The sequence below is a fragment of the Rhinoraja longicauda genome, chromosome 22 (assembly GCF_053455715.1).
Source record: "Rhinoraja longicauda isolate Sanriku21f chromosome 22, sRhiLon1.1, whole genome shotgun sequence".
Lineage (NCBI taxonomy): Eukaryota > Metazoa > Chordata > Chondrichthyes > Rajiformes > Arhynchobatidae > Rhinoraja > Rhinoraja longicauda.
Genome location: NC_135974.1, coordinates 26,276,413 through 26,283,130, shown reverse-complemented (window position 1 = coordinate 26,283,130; position 6,718 = coordinate 26,276,413). Strand labels below are relative to the sequence as shown.

Sequence of the window (6,718 nt, the reverse complement as noted above, 5' to 3'; positions counted from 1 at the left end):
CAAAAACTGTGGTCACCAGATCAAGAACAGCTTCTGCCCATCAACCTTCAGGCTATTGAACACAACAGAGCACTAACCTCAACAACTTATGTAGGAAAATAACTGCAGATGCTGGTACAAATCGAAGGTATCACAAAATGTTGGAGTAACTCAGCAGGTCAGGCAGCATCTCTGGAGAGAAGGAATGGGTGACATTTCGGGTCGAGACCCTTCTTCAGACTGGGTTCTGAAGAAGGGTCTCCAGTTCTCCAGTCTGAAGCAGGGTCTCGGCCCGAAACGTCACCCATTCCTTCTCTCCAGAGATGCTGCCTGACCTGCTGCCTGACCTGCTGGGTTACTCCAGCACTTTGTGAAACCTCAGCAGCTTAGGTCTTCTATGGACCATGTCTTCAGTTTCATTGCAGATTTTGTTTTATTGCACTGTTATGGCAACCTAGTATCATATTAAATTATTGTGTTTTGATTAATATTTATCACCTGTGTATTATTGTGTTTACAGGCCTTTTAAGCTGCAGCAAGTTGGAATTTCATTGCTCCATTGGCGGCACACAATGAACACTCCTGACAATTGGGACCAAATCCATCTCGGACGGTTTTAAATCTCCTGGAACGTGGCAAAAGAAAGCATTGGTGCAAGTCAGTTGGGACGACAAATATTAAGATATATTTGTTTTAAATAACAGTCAAGTATCATACAATTACAGAGTTTCAACTTCAGGAATAATAAAAGCAGTCAACAAATTGCAACAAAAAAAAGTACATTCCTCCTCACACTACACTGGGTTGTTGGTGGAATGCATTAACTGCTGAAAAATTGATACTAAAATAAATATTTTAAAATATGCCGAACACATGTTGGAACTAAAAGCTGCTTTTAATTAAGTTTTACACTTCGGCAATTCATTTCATAGGATTCCCTATATTCAATCCATTTATTTTTTTAAACCAGTGTTTTTGTTTTCTTGTATTTTTTTCATGCATACCTGAAGGAAGTCAAGGAACAACAAAACTATTCCCAATGTATTCACTCGTGTGTGTGTGTGTGTGTGTGTGTGTGTGTGTGTGTGTGTGTGTGTGTGTGTGTGTAGGAAACATTTAAGACGAAGGTTGAATCTGCTATTTGTACTGTAGTGTCTAGATTTACAAGCATTTTGATACTGCTGCAGTTTTAAACCTTTACTAGTTCTTTTCCATTTGCTGCCTTTATGGCTTTCGTTTCCTTTTTCTAACTAATCCTGCTGTTCCATTCCTTCAAATGTCCCTTTCTTTATGCCTTCAGTTTATCCAGAAGGCTAGAATACATAAATGTGAAACTGAGAAAAATAGGTCAGGGATATTCGATCTCTGGACTTTGCTGATCTGGTTGATGTCATCTGGTGTGGATGATATTATAGGCCTCAAGATGCCTGTTGTGAAGGGGAATAATATCAGCTTGATCATTACCCGGTAATCTCGACTTGAAAATCCATGTGAATGATGATTATGGGCAGGAATTGACTTTGCCTGTAATGCTTCCCATAGTTTAATTTTTTTTTCTCTCTGAGCTTAAATGGATAAAGAATAAAGACCTTATCAAAATTCTACTCTGGTGCTACCACTCATAGACGGAAAAGACAGCAGGAATCCTTGCCTTCAGGAAAGGATGGTGGAAAATTGAAAACATATCTTTTTTTTAAAAAAGCAATTTTTTTTCCAATAAGTGAAAGATAGCTTAAAACATTTTTTAAGGTATTTCCTCAACCCATTTAATTCCAAAGCATGTAATATATGATTTACCGCTCATCATTCTTGCAGCCTGTGCATGTTTCCACCAGGCAGAAGTCTGGTAAAATTATAAAAAGCGGATTATGTCCTCCATGATAGACACAAAATGCCGGAGTAACACAGGGAGCATCTCTGGAGAAAAGGAATAGGTGACGTTTTGGGTCGAGACACTTCTGCAGACTGAGAGTCAGGGGAGAGGGAAACTAAAGATATAAAAAGATATAAAGAACAAACGAATGAAAGGTATGGAAAGAACAAATCAAAACCAGCCAGATGATCAGGAAAAGGTGGAGCCCACAATAGTCCATTGTTGGCTGTGAAAAAAGGTGATAATGAGTGGATACAAACAATGAAGCTAAGGAGGACAACAGTGAAACTGGTCAGATGACTAGGGTGAGGGAGGGACAGATAAAGAGGGAATGCAAGGGCTACTTGAAGTTGTCCATTTTTACATAATTGATATATGGGCATGTATCTCCCATGCACATCAATCCACAACTTATACTCACTGGAATTTAGAAGACTGAGGGGGGATTTTATTGAAACATATAAAATTCTTAAGGGGTTGGAGAGGCTAGATGCGGGAAGATTGTTCCCGATGCTGGGGAAGTCCAGAACCAGGGGTCACAGCTTAAAGATAAGGGGGAAGTCTTTTAGGACCGAGATGAGAAAATATTTCTTCACACAGAGAGTGGTGAGTCTGTGGAATTCTCTGCCACAGAAGGTAGTTGAGGCCAGTTCATTGGCTATGTTTAAGAGGGAGTTAGATGCGGCCCTTGTGGCTAAAGGGATCAGGGGGTATGGAGAGAAGGCAGGTACAGGTTACTGAGCTGGATGATCAGCCATGATCATATTGAATGGCGGTGCAGGCTCGAAGGGCCGAATGGCCTACTCCTGCACCTATTTTCTATGTTTCTATGTTTCTATGCATCTGTTACCAAACTGGACCCACCGCACATAGAAGTACAACAACAACAACTTGCATTTGCACAGAGCCTTTTAATGCAGGGAAACATCCGAATTCCACTGTGACGGGGCAATTCTGCCCGCTCAATGCTTTTCCTGAGGAGGAGGTTAGTGACAGGAAAAGACATTTGATTAAAACATCTGCCATTGATCTTCATGCAGATTCAAAGAAGAAACCTGGAGATAAAAGGAACTGCAGCTGCTGGAATATTGAACAAAATGCAAAGCGCTGGAGGAACTCAACTGGTTTGGCAGCATCTGTGGAAGGAAAGGACAGGCAACGTTTTGGGTGGGGAACCTTCTTCAGACCAAAGAAGAAACCTTATTGGTGCTCGACATAAAATACTGGAGAAACTCAGCGGGACAGGTAGCATCTCTGGAGAAAAGGAATGGGTGACGATTCGGGTCGAGACTGAGAGTCAGGGGAGAAGTAGACATAGAGATGTGGAAGGGTAGTGGTTCCTTTGCACAAGCTCATTGCTAGGTGTAAAACACCATAGGGTGGACTGAAAGGGACATGGAAAGTCCTATATAAATGCATGTCTACATTACGTGTTAAATCAGATAAGGCTGGAACCACATGAGGCCAACCATGGTGTACTGAATGAGGGGAGAGAAGCACAGGAGGAGGTAGTAGGTTTGGGCTGGAAGATGCTCATAGAAAGTGATGGTGGAAAGGCACCATGGTTTCCATCACAAAGCACACAATTTGTGATGCTGATTAGGGTCCACTTGGGAGCAGAATGCCCTATTTGTGAGAATCACAGTAAGCTGTGGAGCTGTATGCAAGTCGAGAAAGAGTTTGGAAATGCTGTGGAGGAGTGCAAGAATGTGAAGTTGAGTTTTTGACTTAAGCATGGCATAAGGCTTGTTTTCCATGAGAAGGGAGCACTATCTGATTAGATGGAAAAATGCATATATTCTGCTGGTTGTAAGGCAGGAAAAACAATTCCAAGTCAAATAAAAGCTGCAGTGTTTCAAATAAAAGCTGCAGATAATCCGAGGGCAAAGCGCTAATTGTCATTTATCAGGAAAGCTTGAAGCCACAAGGGCTGAATTGTACATCAAATATCATGGCATTTATTATTTATAATGTCTTTGGTTTCTTTTCCAGAACATGTCCAGGCCAATGGAAAAGATGCCTGATGCCTTCAGCTATGATGATGCAATGAAGCAAGATAATGAGTTAATTCAGACACGGTTTAATCATTTCATCATCACCGTCTCTTGCTCCATTTTAAATCGGATGAAGCAAATTGGCAAGTAGGAACCCACATGCCTAAATTTGCATTGCTGATAATTGTTCTTCAGTTTCCTCCCTTCTGTTCCTCTCCTGTCAATGACATGGGATTAATTATATGTTGAACTGCCAGGATATGGACATCAGACAATGAAAGTCAGTTTTAAAACATCAGGACTCACAGCCCCAATCTCAATGGCTGTATGATTTGTGAACGGATTTTATTAAAATAAAATTTAAGTGTCTTTTGTTTTTTTCATGGGTTCGGTGGTAACCCGTAAGTTACTGCACTATACACATCATAAAGGTCAGAGGCTTGGTCACTAAACTATGTTGTTTAGCAAATCTCTATCAGTAAGGCTGCAATGGCCTACAATTAGCAACAACACCCCAGGTTATGGAAGGAAAATCGGGCAGGAACTTTATTGTTTACTTTCATCCTAGAGTGCAACTCTGATGAGCATCAAGTTTGGTTTTGTTGTGCAACAAACAGTACAATAGTCTGTTTTAAAAATCACAAAAATTCATAGATTAATAGCAAGGATTTGGGTGACGCGCAAAAAGTTTCCAGCTGAAACCAAACCTTGCTCTTTCTTTAATATAGAGAGAAAACCAAAAGAAGGCTGAATTATTATTTTTTTAATTCTTTGTACATATAACTCCAGCTGCAGTCTCCAGATTGCTGCCTATAACAAATCAAAAATAGGGAGAATGAAGAAGTGACTGTTTTTATCCACCTTTCCATCACACTGTTTTAAAAAAAATAGTCATTTCAATCCTGTCGAGTTGAAATTCATTGCATCGCTTGCCAGAGTCTGTTCATATTATACGATTATAGTTTCTTTCATTTGAGGTTTTTAAAAAAAATAAGCCATACTGTTCACAATGATTTGGTAAAAGCATTTAGTGTCCACCTCTGCAATTCTGAAGACTGGTCTTATTGTTACACAATGGACCATTGTAGCCGACTGGTTACCAAACAAGTCTTTACTGTGTCAAGGTATCAAGGGGGAAATTATTGACTGAACATTTAGATTAATATATGGAAAAAGAAAGAGTGCCTTTGTTTTTCAACAATGTTCACATTTATAATTCGTGAATATATTTAACTCACGACCATCCTTTAAGTTTATTCAAATAAACCATTTAAAAGTATACTCATTTTACACAGAATGGTGCTTCTAATCCTAAACCCGGCATTTTTTTTCAAAGTTTATACAGTGTTTTCGAAATATCAGATGACTTTTTTTATTATTGAAATGATTACCGAAGCCATCTTTCAAATAGAAATAAGGTTTGTAAGATTTCTTTGGTAACTAATTTATGAGTTGGTGAAGCGTTTGTTAGACTACAGAAGTGCACATATTCTTCTGAAACTCTGTTGAAATGTCTATGTTATGACTAACATGGTGCTATACTTTAACTGCTATATGCATTCAACACAGGGATTTCACAGCTTGTGCTCATCACAGTATTTAAAGTTTCCCTGACATCTATTTGCCTGTCATATATTCGCATAATGCTTCACTGTCTTAATAAGAACACTGCAGAATCTATGTGTATTAATAATCTTGCTGAACAGCCTATGCAGCCAGAAAAAGGATAGTGTCCTCCTGACCAAGGATCCCAGTTTGAAACAGCGGTTGGCTATTTTTAGTTTCCGAGCATGTATTACATAGTTAAGTACATGCACATGGTTCAGTATACTCTTGAAATTCTAACAACAGTCTCAGTGTTTGGCACCAAAGGCCTTTGCTGAAGAAATTATCAGATCAGATCTCATGTAGTCAGTCATGAGGAATCTTCATTTGACTTCCAGCAAAATGGTAAAAGCAGGGAGTTTTGGATTTCCACTAATACAGACAGTCGACATTACATTCAAGTCTTTAAAGGTTTTTAAAAAAAAGGTTACCCTCATGTTTTTTAATTCCAAATGAGTGCAAGGAACCTGGCATATTACATCTTTTGTAAATTAAAATGTTGACAAGAATTACGAGGGAACTGGCACAATGCCTTTAGGCACAGAGCACCTGTTTTTAATGTCAGTGCTGGATTGAATCTCTGAGATCATATATCAGCAACTTTACTTTACAGACACTACTCAACCTAACCTCGAGACTGCACTGACAAAGGCTTAATGTTTAACTTTTCAACTGCATTCCTGCATTAGCGAGAGAGAGAGAGAGAGAGAGAGAGAGAGAGAGAGAGAGAGAGAGAGAGAGAGAGAGAGAGAGAGAGAGAGAAAGGAAGGAGCAAAAAAATGAAAACAGAATGCAAGATTAAATAAAGGAGTGTCAGTAAATTAAGAGCCTACAGTTTTGGCAAATAGTTTTCTCCCTGTCTGGAATGTAGCTCAAAGTTATTGGGGATACCATTCTGCCTGTGTACTGTAAATTATAAAACTATTTCCTGTTCCTTTATGAGATACAATATTTTCTAAAATCACTTCTGACATTGTTTATCTTTCTCTCTTTGGTGCCTGATAGGGAATTTTATTTGAAGTAGACAAGAAACAAGTCTAACAATTTGATAATGTAACTGCAGCCAACGTGAGTAAAGTCTGAATCACATTTTGCAGTAACATCTTTACTGTAATTCATGACCTCAGTCAGCAGCAGTGATCACATGTGCTGTGACGCGATTCTGAATGTCTAAAACTGCCTTTGTTTCACAAAAGGGAAGTTGTGAAACCAACAGTGAATAATAGTTCAGAATCATTGTGACCATTTTAATATGTAGTAGGTGTAT

General features: G+C 39.0%; 1 long non-coding RNA gene across 1 annotated transcript; it reads left to right on the top strand.

Annotated features, from left to right (window-relative positions):
- The first annotated feature begins 676 nt into the window (after positions 1–676).
- Positions 677–4,141, top strand: LOC144604688 (uncharacterized). The gene is made up of 3 exons (XR_013548760.1): positions 677–756; positions 2,893–3,097; positions 3,845–4,141. It is a non-coding gene; the product is annotated as an uncharacterized LOC144604688 (long non-coding RNA).
- Positions 4,142–6,718: the final 2,577 nt, after the last annotated feature.